Below are 16,375 nucleotides of genomic sequence, written 5' to 3'. Positions count from 1 at the left end.
ACTCTCAAAATCAAAGTACTTGAGCGGAATAAAATTTTACTGCCAATATTACGAAACTCGTTTGTTACAATTTCGAGAAAAGTAAAACAACAGAGAGGTGAAAACACTTTCATTACACTTCGAAAAGTATCTCGTTACAAATTTGACTGATAGCAATCACATCAGCTATTTCAGAAAAATGGATGAATATGAAAAGAAATTAACTGTGAAAGGGAGCATTTCCTACTTACTCCATCATTGAAGGCTCTTTGGTACGTTGAATAAGATCAGTCAAAGTCCACGGCATTGACATTTCAATAGGAAACTGTGAACAAAAAAGTAAAAAATTATTTTTCGGATTTTGAGAAGAATCACTCAAGTGATGCATGGATAGAAATGTGTTGCACTCAATAAAAAAGCAGTATTAGATCACGTTCTGGACAAAAATGTCCTTTTTTCATTCTGTGTGGACTCCGATTTCCACACTTGAGCCCTGTTTTACTAACCACATGAAAACATTGACCATTCCCCCGAAATTTAAACAATAAAAAAATTGAAATTCCCCACCATTTGAGCGACAAAATCAGCTCTGATGGAGGGTGTCTGGTTATTTCTAACTTCCTAATTCCCAGGTTTTTCGCCGATTTTTTAAAGGCATAATTCCTCATTTTTTCCCGGTTTTTCCCCGGGTCATTCTCATTCCTGGTTTTTTCCTGGATTTCCCAGTTCTCCTGGTTGCTAGACACCTTTTAAGTTTTGGGGATAGATAGAACACTTGCTGGGGCTTAAAAACAGCATTTTTATCTAAGACTGGCTTTAACTTACTTTAAACCGATTTCAGTTTTTGCTATAACTTCATCAAGTAACGATAGAACCCAAAGAAAGAAAAAATTGACGACAAAGGTGCATTTCAAGTTGATCAAAATGGAAAATCTTCAGAGTTCTTGAACGAAAACCTATTGTCATTACCACTTTTACAGAAAGCTTTTTCAAGCTTTTTCAGCAATCAAACTATCACATGAAACTTGTCAAAAATTTTGGATGCACCGTGGTCCAGAAAATTTCAATTCATTTTATGTTTTAGAATGTTATTCTGAGAATTTCACAGACAAATGAAGACTCCTGGTTTTCACAAAAATCTTTCAAAATTATCTGGGATAAAATGTAAGTTCAGCACTAATTCTTGTTTCCAGGAATAATGGACGACTTGGTGAGAAAAAATAGAGACGCCCAAGAGCGATATTCACCTGAATGCGGTTTTCCATTGTGATGAGATGCACTCTTCATTGTGTTGATGTCGCACTGCGCATTTCTGAAATCCAAAGACAAAATGTTACACGAAAAAGAGGTTGACATTAAAATTGGTCAAAGGCATGCAAAAGCTAAGTTTCTAATCTGGACATTTCTGAACATGATTTTGATGTTGGGTCATTCCATGTCAATTCAACAAAGAATATTTTCGACTATTTTGATCTTCATGATATTTCGCCTACTTGATAACCATGCTTAGAAACTACCAAGAATACATTTTTAGGCCCCTATGTTGACAGAGACCGTAGATACAGGGTGGTCAAATTTCACCAAAAATTTGGAATTTTCAGACTTTGCCAACTTTAAAATTCAATTACTCCGGTTCTATTGCCGCTACAGAGCTGAATCTTAGCTTGTTTGAAAGCTCTTGATGAGCGCTTTAAGTTGATGTACAACATGATACATGTACTTCCGACAAAAAATAAAAATGCCTCCCTCGCCCCCTGTTTTTGAAAAAGGGGGAAATGTATCCCCCGATTTTTTTAAACTTTGCACCCAATACAAAAGTGTACAGAGAGTATTTTGGTCAGAATTTCATGTTGGGACAGCCATGAGATCTTCATTTTTCTTCAATTTTTTCATCAATTTAACACTCGTTTTTTGGGCATTTTGAGCGGCCCAAAATGAATAATTCGGACTTAATGGTCTCTGTTGAAATAAAATTAGAATATTTCAAATTTTCTCCAACTGATGAAACTTCTCCTTTCCAAACTAGACAGGGATACCTATAAATGAATTGCAGGATGAGAGAAAACATGCTCATGAAGCTTATATTAATAGAACATTATTAGAAACTAAAATGACAAGCCCTGAAGTGAAATTGAACGGAAACCTCTGGAAAAATATTAATTATTTGTACATTCATCTAGTTATTCTGAATTAATCACTACAATAAAATATGTGGAAGATGAATTTTAAGAGTCAGATTTATATATCTATTATTTCTGAATATGTTAAAAATTTAGTTACTTCATACCATGATCATACGTGCAAAGACTTGCTGAAATAGTGTAGATTTCAACCTGTGAGGAATTTCCATTTCAGCTTTTTCTTTGAGGGGCTTAATGCCTCTTCCATTTCGGCTTGGGTCCATGAATAGGTTCTTCCAATGGGCATGACAGGATCCACACAAACGAGTGTATAACCTAATGCGATGGTTAACACATCTGCCTTCTGTGGGTAGCAGTACATATGATCAGTTGGGTCCAGGAGGACGTAAAAAGGTTAATTCCACCTCCTCTGCTGTTAAATATGTTTGGAGGTCACAAGCAAGCCACCACTTCTTGTCGTAGCAGGAGACTACAAAACCTTGAACATCGTCTAATTTTAAGAGAAGATCCTCACAAAGGTTTTTCTTTCCTATGACCGAAACTTTTAAACTACTTTCAGACTCAGAAAAAAATTTTGCCCTTAGAACTATATTTGATGTTGGCAACGGTATGAAACCATGAAGTTTTTGAGTCCCTGTTATAGTTTGACAGATGCTGAATCTTTCATTCCATTTTTCTAGCTCAGTTACATATTCGACTGCAGTGGACGTTTATGTTGCTTGAATTGCTCTGACACCAGTCAAATAATTGCCGAGGTGTCATTATCTGATTACAATAAAAACATTGAATGCTTGCACGGCTGGCCGATCTTTTCACACTCCCTCCGACTCCATCACATGCTCCTTTGCTGTGAGAGGTGGCAAAAAAATGCTACTCTGCGAAGATACCAAAATCTTCTGCATGGTTACTAAGATTAATGTAATATTTTCTGTTTTTGTACTGAGGGGCTGCTCCATCTGAGAAGCATAATATTTTTAAAATATTGGAAAATTTTGAGCGGAAGAAATGTATCATTTCTTGAATAAATAAATGCACTGAAATTGTGTTGTGGTTCAAGCAATCTAAAATTTGTAGGTATCAGCACATATAGAGTTTTCAGGCATTGGATATACAAGCCAGAAGCTCTGACTCCCCGTTTGGGCCTCTCTTTCCAGCATGCTTTCACTTGAATTTCTAAAGTCGTAACTATCCTCCACCCTCTCCGAGCAAGACTTAAGACCTACGGAGGGCGAACTACAAACCTTAACTATGCTTAAGAGCAACATCCCCCACCCCGTGGACTGCCCCTCTGTCCTCCACCGGGTGGAACCAAAGTTTCGTATTCTTTGGCCTCACTAATGTAAGTAAATTTGAAATATTCTAATTTTATTTCAACAGAGACCATAAAGTCCGAATTATTCATTTTGGGCCGCTCAAAAATCACAAAAAACAAATAATAAAATGATGAAAAAATTGAAAAATAAATAAATCCCATGGCTGTTCCAACATGAAATTTTGACAAAATTCTCTCTGTACACTCTTCTTATTGGGTGCAAAGTTTAAAAAAATCGGGGGATACATTCCCCCCTTCATCAAAAACGAGGAGCAAGGGAGCACTTTGATTTTTTGTCCAAAGAACATATATTATGTTGTACATCAACTTAAAGAGCTCGTCAAGAGCTTTCAAACAAGCTAAGATTGAGCTCTGTAGCTGCAATAGAACCGGAGTTATTGAATTTTAAAGTTGGCAAAGTCTGAAAATTCTAAATTTTTGGTGAAATTTGACCGCCCTGTATCTCCGGTCCCTGTAGACATAGGGGCCTACAAATTTGTTCTCGGTAGTTTCTAGGCAAGATTATCAAGTAGGCGAAATTTTATGAAGATCAAAAATAGTCGAAAATATTCTTCTTTGCATTGACATGGAATGACCCTGTTACTTACATGATGCTCTTTTGGTTTGAATAAGAAAAATATTATAACCATAGGTATTTGAGAGCAGATGACCGAGAGATAAATATGAAGTTACTTGCATTGTTACAGCATTGTTGTAAGGACTCTGAAATTAAACAAAAAGTAGTTCTGTAGAAAGAAAGTGCATTAATGCTGGTATCGTAGTGGATCCACTCACTTTGTAGGATTTGGTGTGCGCTAAAAAAGGATAGGATTAAAATGAAAAAGACTGCAAGTGGGTCACTTGGTTACAATTATTCAGTGTCTTGCTTTGAAAACTGCTGAACTCAGAAAAAACTGAAGTTTCCACTGAATGCAGAAAAGTGATTTAGAAGGTCAACCACATCTTTTTTTGCTTCATACTTTTATTCTGAAAAATAAGACAAAAATTTCAAATATTTGGAAAAAGACCAACTCCAAGGTTTACAAAAATTCATTTTGCACATCAAGGGAACGAAAAGTATCAAATTTTTGGCAATGAAACTCTTTTGAGGATTTGTGGAACATTCATAAAAAACCTTTTTCACCAGTGAAAAATTTCTGCTGAATTCCATTTAATCCGTTTTCTGGATATTATTATTATTATTTTTTTTTTTTGAGTTTGGTATGCTTAAAATGACCTGAATAAACTTTAAAAGAAATGTTCTCACCACTAAAACCAAGCAGATAATTCCAATAGTACGAGGTTTTGTGGAATTGGTCTATTTGCATCTGATACTGGCCATCGATATCTTTCCTCAAAGTCCTTTTCCCACCTAACTTATCAGCGATTAACGACTCCAACATTGTGCGCACCATGTAAAGCTGGGTTGAGGATGGGCCTGAGAAAAAGAATACAATTTTAAATATTTTCATAAAATGGGAACAAAAAAATCAAGTCAATAATTAACTGGAAATGCCTATAGAGCTTTTCAACCGCTCTGAGTGATAAGTTGACAGTTTACAAAAGAAAACAGGAAGTTTGCGGCTCACTATTAACGATCAGGCACTAATCAATACTACAATATCGTAAAAAAAAACCTCAGTGGTTTCATTGTAATTTCTCTATTCCCTCTAACTTTTTCGTGTATTTCAACAAGAAGCTATTTCCATTTATTGTGCAACATGGTTAGAACAGTCACACACCGAACATCTTGAAACAGTAATAAACACCATTAACACAGAATCCTTAAAGAGTCTAGAATTTAACAAATGTTTCAACGATAATTTTAAGAGATTTCTTACTTTAATGGATGTTCGTGTCACTTATTGAAGTACTCCAGTTCTATTACATAGAGTTAATTGAGGACAGGCTAAAATTAAATGAACTTCAGATTTTGTTCATCCTATTCAAAATGGTACATAATTGAGTTACCTACCGACATTCCTTCAAGGCACTTTGATACTAAAGTCAGAATCAGGATCTTTCTTTCCTTTTAGCGCAGGATCCGTTGACGGCTCAACCCCTCATGGCCAATCAGCACATGTTTCTCAAACAGGAACCAAAATACTGCAATGTAAAAATGAAAAGAACAGGGTCATTCCATGTCAATTCAATCAAAGAAATGGGAAAATGGCACCCACCGACTCAGATTTTGTTATATTTTTTTTACTTAATCTATAGATCAATCTAAGAGAAAGTAAAAATTTTTAGCTCCACATGTCGAATACTTTTTGAGAAAAAAAATTATTGAAGTTTTATCGCCTTTCGTAACAATGCACTCTCCAGATTTCAAAAACGGCAGTACTTTGCCTTCGAAAAAGCCTCATAATTTTTTTAGTTTTAAAGATTTTAAGCTGAAATTTGGCACACTGGTGCATGATAGCATGTATTTGAAGGGAAAAATGTCCACTTGAACCTTACATACCCGGGAGCACAGAACGAGTTAAATATAGACCTTTCTTGCCCTGATTTTTGGCTGTAGTACCTTGATCCCTTAAAATGAGCACAACTATGTGAGCTAACAACATATTTTAATTATTTTTTTAGTAAAAATCGTCGTTAAGATGTGCTCTGACAGTATCTGAAATAAAAATCCTGGGTATTTCATTTATTCTCTGTCAAATCGCCCTTTGAAGCAAAAAATGCATGAAAAAGCTAAAAAAAAGCAAGTTTTTGCAGCTGTTTCCCGACAAATCCTATGGAAGCTTAGCATCTCATCCAAAATTAACCTAAATTCTTTCAGTTTCCACTAATTTTGCTCAAGGAATCCTTGACTTTTCTTACCATCCACACTTAATCACTCATCGTAGCAAACACGCCATGAAAAAGTAGAAAAAACTCTGTTTTAATGGCAAATCTCCGCTAACATTTTATTGTGTGCATGCCGCCAACATTTTTCTCAACAGGTCTTGACTGGTGTGAAGTTTTACATTGTCTACAGGTCTCAAGCCACAACATACTTGGTTCCAATCAGTGCGTTCCTGGACAGCAAATTTGTGATAACTGTAGGAAGTAGCTTCAGAAATCCGTGCCTGTTTCAAAGGTAACAGTTGATGCACCTACATGTAACTCGAGCCATCAAGCACAAGTGAAACACCCACCACTGAATCAAGCCAGGATACTCCTGATTTTCTGGATGAGAGCAGCAGAGAAGAGACCCTAAGCAAGGTTAACACTGTACTGATAAATTTAAGCCCATCACCCATCAATCCTCACAGTCTTTCTTCACATCGAAGGCCATTTCTTGGAAAAAGGAAAGTTGATTCAGTATGTGCTGCCTCAGGGAATAAAATGTCCAAGGTCCTGAACTGTGACATCATGCCGCATGAGCCTGAGGTTATCTCTCATAAATTCAAACAAAAAGCATCAGACTTGGATGTTTTTGTTGATTTGTTAAACGGAAAAATTCGGTTAGCTTCTCCGAGAGAGAAAATCCAGCTATTGACCCTGCCTTCCTCACCTTCCTCTTGGACAACTGAGGAAGCAATGAAAACTTTTCAAGTGAGCAATTACTCTATGAGTCAAGCAAAGAAACTTGTTCAACAAGAGGGTTTGCTCGCTCTACCCCCTCCTCCCCCCTCTACCCCCACCAAGGAGGGGTAAACAACTCCAACAAGAGTCAGTAGATTGTTTAGTAAACTTTAATGAAAGCGGTGATTATTCAAGGATTTTACCTGGCCAAAAAGACAAAGTTAGTGTTTCTAAGAATGTTTATGAGCAGAAAAGACTGCTACTTGGTAATTTAAATGAGCTTTATTCTTCATTTAAGTTTGAAAATCCTAACTGCAAAGTTGGTTTTTCTAAATTTTGCGCTTTATGGCCAAAATGGTGTGTCCTTAGCAATGCAGCTGGGACGCACAATGTTTGTGTTTGTACTACTCACCAAAATGTTAAATTATTACTCTCTGCTTGTGAAATCGAAGAATCATATCATGAATTAATTGATTATCTTGTTTGCTCTGAGGACAGTAAGGACTGTATGTTGCGACACTGTAGCAATTGTCCAAGCAGTGAGAAAGTGAGGAAGTTCCTCATCGAAAAATTTGATGAATGAGACCCTGAGGATAAGATCATTTATAAAAAGTGGATTTCGATAGATCGAACTCAGCAGGCAACATTTAATGTGTCTCTTGAAGACTACATCGAAACTTTAATAAGAAGTCTTGAAGAGTTGATTTCCCATTCATTTGTCGCTAAACAACAAGCAAAATTTCTTAAAGAGAGGAAGGCACAACTCAAATCAACTGAGGTTATTGTCTTTCTTGATTTCAGTCAAAATTATTCATTTGGTATTCAGGATGAAGCTCAAGGGGCCTGCTGGTCAAACGAAAGCTGTTCATTACATCCTGCTGTTGTATACACCCATAGTTATGAAGAAGAGCCTGTGAAAAGCAGCATGTGCTTAACATCCTATGACTTAGAACATGATGTAGGATTTGTAAATGAAACTGAAAGAAATATTGTTGACTTTATTATTAAAAACTTCCCAACTGTCCAGCATTTTTATTATTTCAGCGATGGCTGTGCTGGACAATACGAAAACTGTAAAAATTTCCTCAACTTATGTCACCATGATGAAGATTTTAATCTTACAGCTAGTTGGTCATTTCTTGCAACAAGCCATGGTAAATCACCGTGTGATGGTGTTGGAGGGACCACAAAACGCCTATTAAGGAGATCAAGTCTCCAAATAGACTGCGGGGATAAAATTGATTCAGCTATGAAGGTATATAAATTCTGTGGCACAAACACAGAAAATGTTGCGTATCAGTTTGTTTCATCAGAAGAAATGTCTGAGTCACTGTCAAAAATTGATCAGCCGATTTTCTTTGGCCAAAACAGTTCCAGGAACAAGGAGCTTTCACCACTTTGAACCATTGTCAGCTAAGTGAATTGGAACCAAGAGAATAAGTTATAACCCAGATTTTAGCAGCGTTTTTGATTTTATTGAAGAGCAAGAATTTTTGACTGTTCAAATGAGCGAAATCTGTATCAATGCTTATGTAGCATGTTCCTATGATCATCATTATTTTTACGGTATTGTTCTATCCAAACATGAAGATGAGGAAGATATTCTCGTTAAATTTATGCACCCATTTGACCCCTCTCCTTCTTTTAATTGGCCTCCCATTAGAGATGACGTTTGTTTGTCCCATTGCCGAACATCATAGCTTGCTGTTACAAGAGGCTCTGGCAGAGTATATAATGTTTCAGAAAAATATTTATCATTGGTGGAGAAAGAATTTTCTTTGCGCTTTTGCCTTTTATGAGGACATTCATCAATATTAAGGTTTGAAAATGTTTTTCTCTTTCAACAAAAATGTTGTTGCACTCCATTCTTAAAAAATAATATTACTTTAACTTACATAAATTTATTATTGTAAAAATAAAAAAGAAGGAGAATAAACCTGAAATATTATTATACCTCATTTAAATCTTGCTGTTTATAATATTTTCATTTGAGTAATGGTGAGATTTGAACTTGTAAATATTTTTAGTTTAAGGCAGGCAGTGTAACGGTCATAACCAGTTCAATTTCGCCAGTTTCAGTCAAAAGCAAGGACAGCTCAGTTTTCCTAGTGTATTACTTTACTTGCATTATAATTTTTTCCTTGTTTTATTGAATTATGAAAATAAAGATAAATATATGCAATGAACTTGAATGAAAAAATGGCTCTGAAGTAAATTTCCTAAAATTGCTGTATACTTTCAACCCTACAAGATAAAAAAGTATTAACGATCACCTGAATTGAACCGATAGGAACCAAGTCACATTTTAGGAAACATTAATTAGGAGTGGTCATGAGCACAGCTAGCCACATAAAATCTCCACAAAAAATTCAAAATTCAGAAAAAAAACTTTGAATGTGAAAGTACGCGTTGAACTTTACCTGTGACTTAAAGCCTTACAGAGAAATTCGGACTTCAATCTCACTTTCTGTGTTCCATTTTGATGAGACTCTATCCTTTTCTGTTAAATTTGATCTTTAAAACAGCAGATTTCAGAAAATGTTTGTCAATGGTCTCTGAAGACCCTTCCGTATAGCTTAGAGTCTTTCAAAATATATGCCTGATATCAATCCACAGTCATGTGCTAATGGTATTTTAATCCTATAGACTGCCATTGTATTAGTGTCTAATAGATTACATCTTAAAGCCAATCCCAACTGTTTGAGTTCCGCTCTGAGTGTACAACTTGCACAAATCATTGGCGAAGGGCTTGAGACCTGTAGACAATGTAAAACTTCACACCAATCAAGACCTGTTGAGAAAAATGTTGGCGGCATGCACACAATAAAATGTTAGCGGAGATGTACCACAAAAACAGAGTTTTTTCTACTTTTTCATGCCGTGTTTGCTACGATGAGTGATTAAGTGTGGATGGTAAGAAAAGCCAAGGATTCCTTGAGCAAAATTAGTGGAAACGGAAAGAATTTAGGTGAATTTGCGATAAGATGCTAAGCTTCCAAAAGATTTGTTGGGAAACAGCCGCAAAAACTTGCTTTTTTTTTTTAGCTTTTTCATGCATTTTTTGCTGTGAAGGGCGATTTGACAGAGAAAAAATGAAATACCCAGGATTTTTATTTCAGATACTGTCAGAGCACATCCTAACGACGATTTTTACCCAAAAAAAAAATTAAAATATGTTGTCAGCTCACATAGTTGTGCTCATTTTAAGGGATCAAGGTACCACAGCCAAAAATCAGGGCAAGAAAGGGCTATATTCAACTCGTTCTGTGCTCCAGGGTATGTAAGGTTCAAGTGGACATTTTCCCCTTCAAATATATGCTATCATGCACCAGTGTGCCAAATTTCAGCTTAAAATCTTTAAAACTAAAAAAATTATGAGGCTTTTTCGAAGGCAAAGTACTGCCGTTTTTGAAATCTGGAGAGAGCATTGTTACGAAAGGCGATAAAACTTCAATAATTTTTTTTCTCAAAAAGTATTCGACATGTGGAGCTAAAAATTTTTACTTTCTCTTAGATTGATCTATAGATTAAGTAAAAAAAATATAAAAAAATCTGACAAGGGGAGGCTACCGATTGTCCACCTCAGATCGGGTTCAAATTTGGCAGAGAGGTAGAATAGGTTAATATAAGAAACCGTATTTTTTTTTAGGTGCCAATGCCCAGCCGTTTTTGAGTTATGAATTTTTGAAGTTGCCGTTTTTTCGTGTCAGCGACGCGCTCAAGTTGAGCCTACTGTGCGCGCATCTTTTAATGCGATCCGAGTGTCCTTCCGTTCAAGAGAGACGGTTGCCCAAGCGGTAGCGCGCTCGCCTACGGTGCCGCAGGTCCGGGGTTCGATACTACTTCCGTGAATTACATTTTTGCAATTGATTATTTTGTTTTTTAATCGCTTCATCACAGCAAATTGTAAGTCACCTTGTAGACGTTGTGGTGCTGATTATATGTTTTTCCTTTTTTGTTACACACTCATTAAAAAAATAAAAAATACATAAAATTTAATTAGAATCAGATGCTAAAGCACCGCTTAAAAATAAAATTATTTTACTACTACTATAACGTCTACAAGGTGACTTACAATTTGCTGTGATGAAGCGATTAAAAAACAAAATAATCAATTGCAAAAATGTAATTCACGGAAGTAGTATCGAACCCCGGACCTGCGGCACCGTAGGCGAGCGCGCTACCGTTTGGGCAACTGTCTCACTTGTACGTAAGGACACTCGGATCGCATTAAAAGATGCGCGCACAGTAGACTCAACTTGAGCGCGTCGCTGACACGAAAAAACGGCAACTTCAAAAATTCATAACTCAAAAACGGCTGGGCATTGGCACCTAAAAAAAAAATACGGTTTCTTATATTAACCTATTCTACCTCTCTGCCAAATTTGAACCCGATCTGAGGTGGACAATCGGTAGCCTCCCCTTGTGAGTCGGTGGGTGCCATGGCCTGGTTGAATTGACATGAAATGATCCAACATACATTAAGCAAGGTCAACCTCATAATAAGCCCTGATCATAATTGAATTTAATAACTAAAATCGTGTCTAAATGCATTAAAATTGAATCGCAAGAATTCTTTTGAAAGAAGAGAGGAGGGGATTATTTTCTTATGAATGATTCATTCTAAAATAAAAATTTTCATTTGTGCTTTAAAAAATTGAATTGTTTAGCTTAAAACTGCCAAAATTCCTTCAGAAAATAAATGCAAAAAATGAACAAAAACTGACTAGAGCCAAGCGCATTTAATGATTGGAAGATTTTTGTGGTGCATGTAACAAAATCTAGTATATAGAGACTTGGATCACAACAATCACTTTTTTTTGGTGCCAAATCTCTTGGAATTGAAAATTATTAGATGTTATAGCCTGCGGAAAGAATTTCAAAGCTCTGCAACGGAATGCTTCGCCATTTCCACCTTGCACCTATCTTTTCAAAACTCGTCACCCTAACTTAAAAGAAAGGATTTGAAGAAATTTAAAGGAAAGAAAGGAATAGAAAATGTACCTTCTGATTAAGTCTCTCTAGTTTTTTATGGCTTTTCTGAGAGGCTCTCTGAGAATTACTTACTTCAAGTCCTAGAGTTCGGCATAAATATTTCGACTGATGGCTTCGGTAAAAAAAGTTTCCATACGAGACATTAAAACTTGCAGGCCTTTGATCACTGCAATAACCTTGATTAGCACAAATTTTTCCTCTTCCGTGTAGTTGTAGCGTGTTGCCTGAGCAAAGGAAAGTAAAGGTTAAAAGCAACAAAGAGAAATTTACAAAGATTGAAGGAAATGCTTGAATAAAAATAGAATCTGAAGAGCTGACTGCATTAAGAAGTATATTGAAATGAAGAGACGAAAGGGCAAATTGAGAATTTTGAAAAATACACATTATCCAGAGTGCCAACGAATACGAAAATTTTCTTACATCCTAGTATCTTCCAAAAAGATTTTTGACTTTCTCAAAATTCTGAGCTCCGTGACTCAGTTCAAATATCCTTGATTTTCAATGTAAAGAAATCCTACAGAATCAAAGGCAACTCTTGCAGGCTGGCAACACTCTTTTGCCTCCATCTAAATATATTTTAACAATTTTTCATCTCGACTGAAACTGTAAAATAAAAAATCTCTACGTGTAACTCACCCTCCCTTCAAAATGATTTTTGTACAAATTGATTAAATAACATAAATAGATAGAACAACGATCAATTTTGGTTGAGGCAGCCTTGCCTAGTATCAGCCTTTTTTGCTGATTTAATCAGAGGAAACCTCATACTGCTAACTTATCAAAATTGCTACTGTAATAAATTGATGATCCAGATGGCTTCACTTTCCTTCGCTCTAAAGGCTGAAAACCTGGCAATAAACATCCAAAGTTTAGCACGAAGGCACAGGCCTTCACTCAATTTTCTCAGTGAGGGGGAAAGTTAAATGAATAACTTAAAAAAATGCTATGACCTAGAGTGGACATTCTAAGAATGGTGACGTACTTACTCTTTCATATTCTTCAGCTTCTTGTAGGCATTCTTTATTTTAATGATGATCCGTCGGGTGCAACAACTTCCACGAGTAAAGCTCTGTGACAACACTACTCCATTCGGACAGCAATTGTAAACCACACAAGGCTAAATTGGCTATTTGCTTGTTTTCCTTATCCATTCTCATTTCTTTGAATGATGTGTTAACCTTGCTGATCGTAGTAGAGCTCGATAAAGGCCCATTTTTCAGGGTCGAAATGCTTCGAGCGCTTGATATAGTTGAATGGCACTATTTGCACGTCACCAAAGAGAGGGACAACCTCTAGATTCTGAAAAAGGAAAAAGAGAAAGACATCAGAAATGGAAAATTGATTTAGACGATGATTTAAAGAAAAATAAGATTAGAATATTAAAGATTGATACAAAATATTTATCATGAATGGAGTTCATGAAGGATAGAAAAACCAAAATTCAAGTGGGTATGGTAAAAGTTTGATTTTCCAGTTTTTGCGGTTTACCCAATTTTGTTCCTGTCCCTCCCAAATCCCTGTGAGGACATGGAGGACATCCTTAAATTTGATGGATTTTAATCGATCAGATTTTTGTACAGTACTATGGCAGGATATCACCTTGAATTATCGAATTTTTATTTTGTTTTATTTCGTTTTTACAATCATCACAGGATTCGCCCTTTTGTAATTATTACATAAAAGAGAAAAAGAAGCTTTGGAAAAACCAGATAATAGAACCAAAGATCCAAAATTGATCAATGCGATACAGGGTTAAGCTATTAGACCGAAAGAACTGGGAGTTGGAGGAAGAAATACAGAAAATACTGGAGCAACAAACAACTTGGAATCATTGACTGCTTTGTCGAAAAGTGTACAAAGAACAAAGATTTTGTATTTTGGCTATGTGTCTCATTGTCAGTCCTTCTTTGGCGCTGTTCTTGACTTCATAGCAAGACAGTTCTGTCTTGCTATGAAGTCAAGAACAGCGCCAAAGAAGGACTGACAATGAGACACATAGCCAAAATACAAAATCTTATTATAAGTTCACAAATCGCCTAAACTTCAATTACATTTCTTGAATTTAGAACTTTAGTTTAAATCTAAGAGAATGAAAATTGAAAATCTAAGTGGCAGAGAGAATTTTTAAAAAACACTTTTCTGAGAGTAGTGTTAAAATCTCAATTTTGAGATTTTCAGAGTCTTATCTAGCTTATGACTAGAACAACAGTTCACTTTTTTTCCAAAACACAGTAATTTCCCTGTGATAAGAGCTTGAGTCCGCAATTTTGGATTCTCCTTTCAGAAAGACAGCAATTTCGTTTGTGGACAAGATGTTTTCCAACAGTCAACGAAACATCAAAAAAAGTTTCTTTATTTCTTTAAATTAACTGCTGACAGCTCTCTTATCAGTAGAGAAGAATTCAAGCACTTTCAAGGCCCTGAAAGAAATGTCAAAACCAATCACTTTCGAAGGTCAAACAAATCGCGAAAATGGGATGACATTATACTCACTTTAATCAGCATGCGCTTTTCAGTGGGTGTCAGGTACATTTTCGTTTCGAACATGTCCACACACAAATTGACAACATCGGACAGAAGCTCTTCGTAACCGATTACTTTTTCCAAATTCTTTTTCACTGTGTTTCGAATTTTGTTCTGTGTAGCAAGAAATATGGATAAATTCTGCAAATCCTGCAGGGTGTGTGAATCTGCCATAACTTTCAAGAACTGGGCGGCACTGAAAAAAGAAGCAATGGTGTAGAGACTTGTCAAGATACTTTTGAGCTACAACGGAGGTTTGATATGAATCAGAAGGAAGGGAGAAAACTGTTCGATGTCAAGGACAAAGGACTTAACTCTCCACAATGCGACACAGGGTTGCCACGGAGTTTAGAAAAGGAATTTTCCTGACACATTTGGGTAAAATTCCTTGACAATTGAAGATATGCCAGATGGCTGAAAGACATAGAACTAGGGAAAGAAAAGAAGAGACAAATGTCACATCCAAAAATTGCACCATTCAACAGATATTTACATGCTAACCAATGGGCCAACTGATGATTGATGCATTCAGACTGATGTGACTTTTGGCTCTTCTTTTCTTTTTCCCAGTTCTAATAAACTCGAATCAAAAAGTAAAAGACTTAAATATTTAATTTTGGTCAGCTCTTGTAGAGACTTTTGCGATATTACTTCTGTACACATATTTTTTAAAAATAATCTTCATTCAGGTACACAGGAGAAAACTTAAAAATGGAGAAATCTTTTATTACTTTACAGACATTAACTTGCCAGCGATAGGTAGAATAATAAGTTTTCACACTTGAGTTTATGCTTTTCAGTTCATCTAGCACCGCAAACATACTGATAAATTTTCCTGGGGTGAGCAAGTAGGCTTCTGACACAAAATCCTTCCTCCTCCCAGCATGGCACAGCTTTTATGTCCTGCACAAAATCTTTTAATAGCTTTTCGCAGTGAAAGAACCTCCTGGCCACCATCAACGTTGACAATCAACTGATGATTGAGACCACAGAAGCTGCTGAAATGTGGACTGAGCGTAAAACATGATTTGGTAAGTAGAAAGTAAAACTTTTCAAGATGCCATGTTTAGTTTAATAAAAGTAAATAAATTGAGGAATAACACTGCTCAACATAGATTCTGTCCTTCCAACCAAAACAATTTTTTCGCTTCCTAGGTGCTAAAGAAGTCCGAAAATGCTCATAAAAACTTCAGGAAAATTGTCTGGTGCTCAGGACACCACCATACTGAATTTTTCTAAATTGAGAAAACCCACGATTAGATTTTTGCAAATACCAAAACGGTTTATCCCACAAATAAAACACAAAAACCAGCAGAAAGAACATACAAGTACCTGCCAAAATCACCCTCCTTCGTTTCTTCTAGCTTAATTTTTAGGTCGTAAAATTAACGTTTTCTTCAAAAATTAGCTACGTAAAAGGTGCATTTTTGCTGATTTTGGGAGAAACTTTGCTTCAAATCTCCAGCCACGATTAACTGAGAAAAAAACTGTTAAGCTCATTGAAAAGAACGTAAAATTTACTTCTAAAAGTCTTATATCAATAGTTCCTACACTTTATTTAATTGTGTGAAACAGTAGTTTATTAGCTCTGCCCTTAAATTGTGCTTTTGTGGACTATCTCCTTTAAAATCAAGAAAAAAAGAAGAAAAAAACCTAAAACCGTGGCTCAAACTGTGTAACAATGGGTAAAATAGTGCTGGACCCACACTATTTGGAGGGGGGGGAGGGGAGCCAAAATGTTCAAAAACTTTCAATCGCAGCCAACAATTTTGAGCTCTGATGAGGATCAGTACAAAACTGATGGGGGAGAGTGTTCAGCTCAGGCAGTTTGCATCGGAATATTAAGGTGAGATCACATCAAGAGATCTATAATTTTGTGTCTCTCTATACCTCATCAGTAGATCACACTAGGCAG

At 36.1% G+C, this 16,375-nt stretch overlaps 1 pseudogene; it reads right to left on the bottom strand.

Moving 5' to 3' along the window:
• Positions 1–16,375, bottom strand: part of LOC109040490 (cytoplasmic FMR1-interacting protein-like) — a 41,560-nt pseudogene that overhangs the window by 19,235 nt on the left and 5,950 nt on the right.

The sequence above is a fragment of the Bemisia tabaci genome, chromosome 7 (assembly GCF_918797505.1).
Source record: "Bemisia tabaci chromosome 7, PGI_BMITA_v3".
Classification (NCBI taxonomy): domain Eukaryota; kingdom Metazoa; phylum Arthropoda; class Insecta; order Hemiptera; family Aleyrodidae; genus Bemisia; species Bemisia tabaci.
Note: the sequence above shows the minus strand (reverse complement) of the source record. Positions and strands in the feature narration are given on the sequence as shown.